We start from the raw sequence: 6,000 nt of genomic DNA, 5'->3' as shown, positions 1-6,000 counted from the left end.
GTTGTTGATATTTCAGTGTGTCTGGGAATATCATGGATTGTGTCAGTTACAGTTTTGAAGGGCCGAGTTGCCTCATGGTTTTATCTTATGCATGTTGGTGAGTTGTTATCTCCCTTTTTATAACGGTGCATGTATAGATTTGATTGTATCGGGAAGAAGCCAAAATGTCATCTTTGTCTTTTGGAACGTGTGAAGGAGAATGGATTTTTTTAAAAGAAAACATATATTTTGAAAAGGCATATCTGTGTATGTTCGGAGAATGGAAGAGAGTAGTGGGCTTAGTGAAATTATTTCCTAAGGTATTGTTAATGTTATGAAAGATTGGGAACGGGGATTAATTAAAAGAAAAGGAAAGATGAATCGCCTATGGCGTTGATTGAAATTGTTGTTTTCGAGAAAAGTACAAAATTATGTATATTTTGTATAAACTGTCACATTACTATTCTAGTATGAGATTGAGCATTCATGATCATAGCTATCTGTAAGTTGTTATTGTTGAGGGCCATGTTGAGGTTCCTACTAGACTATATGTTCATCCCACGTTGTTGAATCTTTTTCAGGTGTTTAGCAGGATGAACTACAAGATTTGGGTCTTCTTATTTGTTGGCCACGGGGCCTCTTTGTTGTAGGCAGAACGCCATGTATATGTAAAAGGGTTGCACCCTTCATTTGATCATTTAATGTTGTAAGCCTGAGGGCAATTTATTTATTATACCCATGTTGTATTTACTTGCATACGAATGAGAGTAATATTATTCACTTCTACGAGTTTATTTCCGCATGTTATCTCTGAAATGGAATTAAGTAAATGATTTTGGTAATACTTCGAGTAATAAAAAGTGGGGCGTGACACGTATGGACTTCCTTTAGGTCTTTTGATTTCCATAAGCCGAAGGCACTATTACGTAAATAGTTATACCCAACTCCCTTATCAACAAAATAGCCAATGAGACAAGAGTCCCATTTGTCCAATGGCTCTGACTTAGGAGGCATTTGAACTACTATAGCATCATCAATAGACGTAGGGGGAATATACCTGAGCCTGATATTAGACCTTGAGGATGCAGCGACATTAGCCCAGGTCCGTTGTTGAATAAGTCTCCCTTCATCCATGGATCTGCTACTACCCTCGCCCTTCTCTCACTCCACGAAAGCTACCTCCACCCCTCCCTCGCCCTCCTTGAGGATTAGGGTTGTAGCGATGCTCCACCAGCGGGACTTCTAAATCCGTGTTCAGATTTACAACATCTTGATCCACCAAATGTTTGCCTTTCCCTCAATTTCTCGCTACATCGAGGCTATTTGGGAGATCTCGAAACCTGTTGTAGTCATCTTCCGCAACATCAGACCATCTAGGGTTTGTACCTTGACCCAACGGAGTCAAAAAGGCATTACCCTCAGCAAACTCTGAATCAGAAGCAAGGATCGTAGAATCCTTGATAGATTCCATCGGAGTTGACTCAATGATAGTACCCACACCTTGTAGAAGTGATGTAGAATGATTTTTTCCAAATACTGGAACTACACCTCCCTCTTGCTCAGATCCACTTCGATTTACCTCCCTTGAACCTTCTAGCCCACGATCCCCACCACCTGGTGATCGCGAGATCTGTGGCTTCGAAACTCCTACATCATCACTTATCTTACTCCCCATCTCAACAGTCGTGCTCTGCAACAGTATTGTAGACATATTACTCATCGTTGACTCACTCTATGTTTCACAAACTCCACAGTCTAACCCTAGCTGGATTCGACGGTTTGGGGATTTTTGACTACCTCACTATTTTTCATACAAGATCGCACCACTACTTTGCCCTTAATAGATTGGTTATTTGCGATAACTTCTGGCATCGTGTAATCAATGAGATATTGAAACCCTAGAAAACATGAGTTTCCTAGAGAGATGACAGAGCTTCTCACTCTAACCCATATCGTTTTCTCTCCATAATATATTATAGATAATATATTATATATACATGAGTGGTATATATAATACATTATATATACGTCTTAGTTAGTAGAGTTGCCTTTTTGGTTCAACCGTGGGGCAAGTTGTTTGTGAGTGCTATATATAATATTTTATATATACATTTTGTTTAGTGGAATCCACCTGTGGGCTTTGTAGAAATTTTGAAGTATAGCCAGCCACTATAATTACTCACGTGGGTTGGTTTTGTATCTGAGAGGCTTTTTGTGCAAAGGCTGATACAAGAGTTGGTCATCAAAATTCTGGATGATGCTTGGGCCCACGTTTTTATTTACTTAATGGGCTGGTGAAAGTGTATTCGGCCGTGGGTTGGCTTCTTAGGCCCACGGCTAATTGTTCTTTATGATGATGTCTATGGCGTTCCAGGGGCTATTAAATTTGGTGTCAATAGTTTGGCCCACTTTTTGATATTGGGCAGTAATTAGGTTCATCTTGGACTATTTTAAATTATTTGGGCTCATTGATTTTTGTGGACAAATTGCATATATTTATATGATTGGTGAGCCCATAAATTTCTGTTTAGCCACATAGCAGCGGACCTTTTATAGTCGATTTTCTCAAGTTGATTGATCGTGTGATCCTCATGTGACTCGATATGAGGGTGGTTTTGAGCCATCTCCGCCAAGAGTGATTGGGGAGTCACTGCTATGGGGAGTAGTGGTTCGATGACTAGCCGAGTTAGAGACTGGGAGAAGAGCGGGAGGATAGCTACCGATTTTTCTGGTCGCTTCTTGTCTTCATGTGACCCATCCTAATTGATCGTATTGCCACGCCTGACATGGAGTGAAGGGCACACTGTCGTGGGGTTTGAGGCGTGTGATCTACCAAGGAGGGGACTGGGGGATGTGATAATTGCTCTCATGATTTTGTTGGCTATGTATTGGCTTGTTGTTGTGGGGCTATTGTTTTTTCACTACAACTCCCAAGACCATTGCTTGGATGTCACGGCTATAAGGAGTGGGACGCTTATTGGATTCCATGTGTTTATCTGCAGTAGAGACTAGGGGCATGTGGGGTTGGTTATCTTCTTTGTTTCGGCTTGAGGGTTGTTTTGTGAGTGTCTATTACGTTTTTTTAAGCTTTGTGGTGTTTTTGTTTCTTCGCCAATATATCTACCTCAAGGTCCCATCTATTATCTCTGATGGTAGGGGTTACTTGGGGACAAAAAGGATTTATGGGTAGAGTTAGGTTATTGTGTCTTCAGTTGTTCTTTTTTATTCCCCTTTCTTAGGGGTGCTGTGGTTTGTTTATGTTGTTATGTTTGTTTTTTATTTGTTGTTGGGCGTGCCTGGGGTATGCCCTTTGTAAACTTGTAAAATTTCATTATCTTTATTTTATGACTTACTTACCCAAAGAAAAAAAAAAAACTTGGCCACTTTAGCAAATGAAACAATTAGGTGCACAAGCTAATTTGTTCCCGGAACAAAAGAGAGAAGGATGGAGAGGCACAGAGAAAGATATAAACTTTCTACTTTGAGAGCCGGAAGAGAAAGTAAGAGAAAAGAAAGAGGAATTGGAAGAAAGTCAAAGGGAATTCAAATTCATCCTTCTAGGCTTGAGAATTTAACGCTTAAATGATTTAAGAAACCATAAATGTGGTGCTTATGTTAAACTAATATCGTTAAGCTACAAATATTAAGTAAATTCTATTGCTCAGTGGCTATGCTAGATTAGGTTGAGTTAAACTTGGCCAGTTAAGCGAATGACACATTTACAGGACCCAGGCTAATTAGTTACTAGAACAAAATGGAGAAGCACATAAAAAGTTAGAGAGAAACTTTCTTCTTGAGAGCTAGAAGACAAATTAGAGAAAATGAAAGAGAAATACGAAGAAAATTACAGGGAATACAAATTCATCCTTTTGGACTTGAGAATTAAACACTTATGTGATTTTGAAATCCTTAGATGAGATGTTTAAATTGAACTAATATCATTAAGCTACAGTTACTTCGTAAATTCGTTTTCTTAGAGGCTAAGCAAGATTAGTTTGCTTTAAACCTGGCCACTTAAGCTAATGATATAATTAGGGGCCCAAGCTAATTAGTTCCTAGAACGAAAGAGAGAAGGATAGAGAAGCACAGAGAAAGTTAGAGAGAAACTATCTTCTTGAGAGCTAGACAAGAAGTTAGAGAAAAGAAAGCGAAATAGGAAGAAAATCAAACGGAATTCAAATTCAACCATTTGGACTTGAGAATTGAACACTTAGGATATTTCGAAAACCTTAAATGAGGTGTTCAAGTTAAACTAATGTTGTTAAGTTACAATTATGAGGTAAATTCTCTTTGTTTGAGGCTAAGCAAAATTAGTTTGATTTAGACTTCGCCACTTGAACAAATGAAACAATTAGGGGGCCAAGGCTAATTAGTTTCTAGAACGAAAAAGAGAGAAGGATGGAGAAGCGCCGAGAAGTTAGAGAGAAACCTTTTTTCTTGAGAGCTAGAAGAGACAGTTAAAGAAAAGTAACAGAAAGAGGAAGAAAATCAATGGGAGTTATTCACCCAAAAAAAAAAAGAAAATCAATGGGAGTTCAAATTCATCCTTTTGGATTTGAGAATAGAACACTTAGGTGATTTAGAAAACCTTAAATGACAAGTCAAACTAATATCGATAATTACTCAGTAAATTCTCTGTCTGTGAGGCTAAGCAAGATTAGTTTGACTTAAACTTGACCAATAAGGCTAATGGAACAATTAGGGTCCTAAGCTAATTAGTTCCTTGAACGAAAGAGAGAAAAATGGAGAAGCACAGAGAAAGTTAGAGAAAAAAAAGAGAAGTAGGAAGAAAATCAAAGGGAATTCACATTCATCTTTTTGGAGTTGAGAATTGAACACTTAGGTGATTTCGAAAATCATAAATGAGGTGTTTAAGTTAAACTAATGTCGTTCAGCTACAGTTACTCAGTAAATTCTTTTTCTCAGAGGCAAAGCAAGATTAGTTTGAGTTAAACTTGGCTACTTAAACTAATGGAACAATTAGGGGCCCAAGCTAATTAGTTCCTAGAACAAAAGAGAGAAGGACAGACAAGCACAGAGAAAGTTAGAGCTTTTTTCTTGAGAGATAGAAGAGATAGTTAGAGAAAAGAATGAGAAATAGGAAAAAAAAAATCATAGAGAATTCACATTCATCCTTTTGGACTTGAGAATTGAACACTTGGGCAATTTGGAAAACCTTAAATGCGGTGCTTATGTTAAACTAATATCGTTAAGTTGCAATTACTTAGTAAATTCTCTTTCTTAGATGCTAAGCAAGATTTGTTTGAGTTAAAATTGGCCACTTAAGCTAATGGAACAATTAGTGTCCCAAGCGAATGAAAGAAGGGCAGCATGCAGTGGGACGCACACTCTGTATTGCGTGTGGTTTCAATTTTGGGTAGCCTGACATTGGCTGGAGTGCGGCGTGGGTCTGTTCCCGCCTTTGCTAGCTGTATGATGGTTTTTTTTTCCAAGACAACTTGATTGAAAGCAGAGCTGGTTTTTTGAGCTGCAAGATGTTGATGTTGGTAGTTGAAAAGTGTATACACGTGGATGGTTTTGGCCCACGGGTTTGTTATAAAACCAGCAATGGTATATGTGTCGAGGAGTGATTTGAGATGGCGCCAGCCACCATTCAAATGGTGGTAGAGCTTTATTTTTTTGCTAACGTGGTTAATATTTTCTTTATTTGCCTATGTATCTTCCCCAAGTTTACATCTATTATTTTATAGTAGGGGTTACTGGGGGACTAAAAAAATGATATATGGGCAAATTTGTATTTTATTTTGCTATCTTGCTGGGTACCTTGTAGGAGGGTTGTTACAATGGGTTATTTTTATTTGTTTTAGTATACCCCCCCTCCCACCTTTGGGGGGGGTGCGAGATTTTTTTGTATTACCTGGGGTATGCCCCTTGTAAATGTGTAATTTTTGTCTTTAATTTATGACTTACCCACCCAAAAAAAAAAAAAAGGGTCCCAAGAGAATTAGTTTCCTAGAACAAAAGATAGAAGGATGGAGAAGCATAGAGAAAGTTGGAGAG

This window comes from Camellia sinensis, chromosome 2, assembly GCF_055761805.1.
Source record: "Camellia sinensis isolate YWXY chromosome 2, ASM5576180v1, whole genome shotgun sequence".
Lineage (NCBI taxonomy): Eukaryota > Viridiplantae > Streptophyta > Magnoliopsida > Ericales > Theaceae > Camellia > Camellia sinensis.
The sequence above is the reverse complement of the archived record's forward strand: the minus strand, read 5'-3'. Positions refer to the sequence as shown.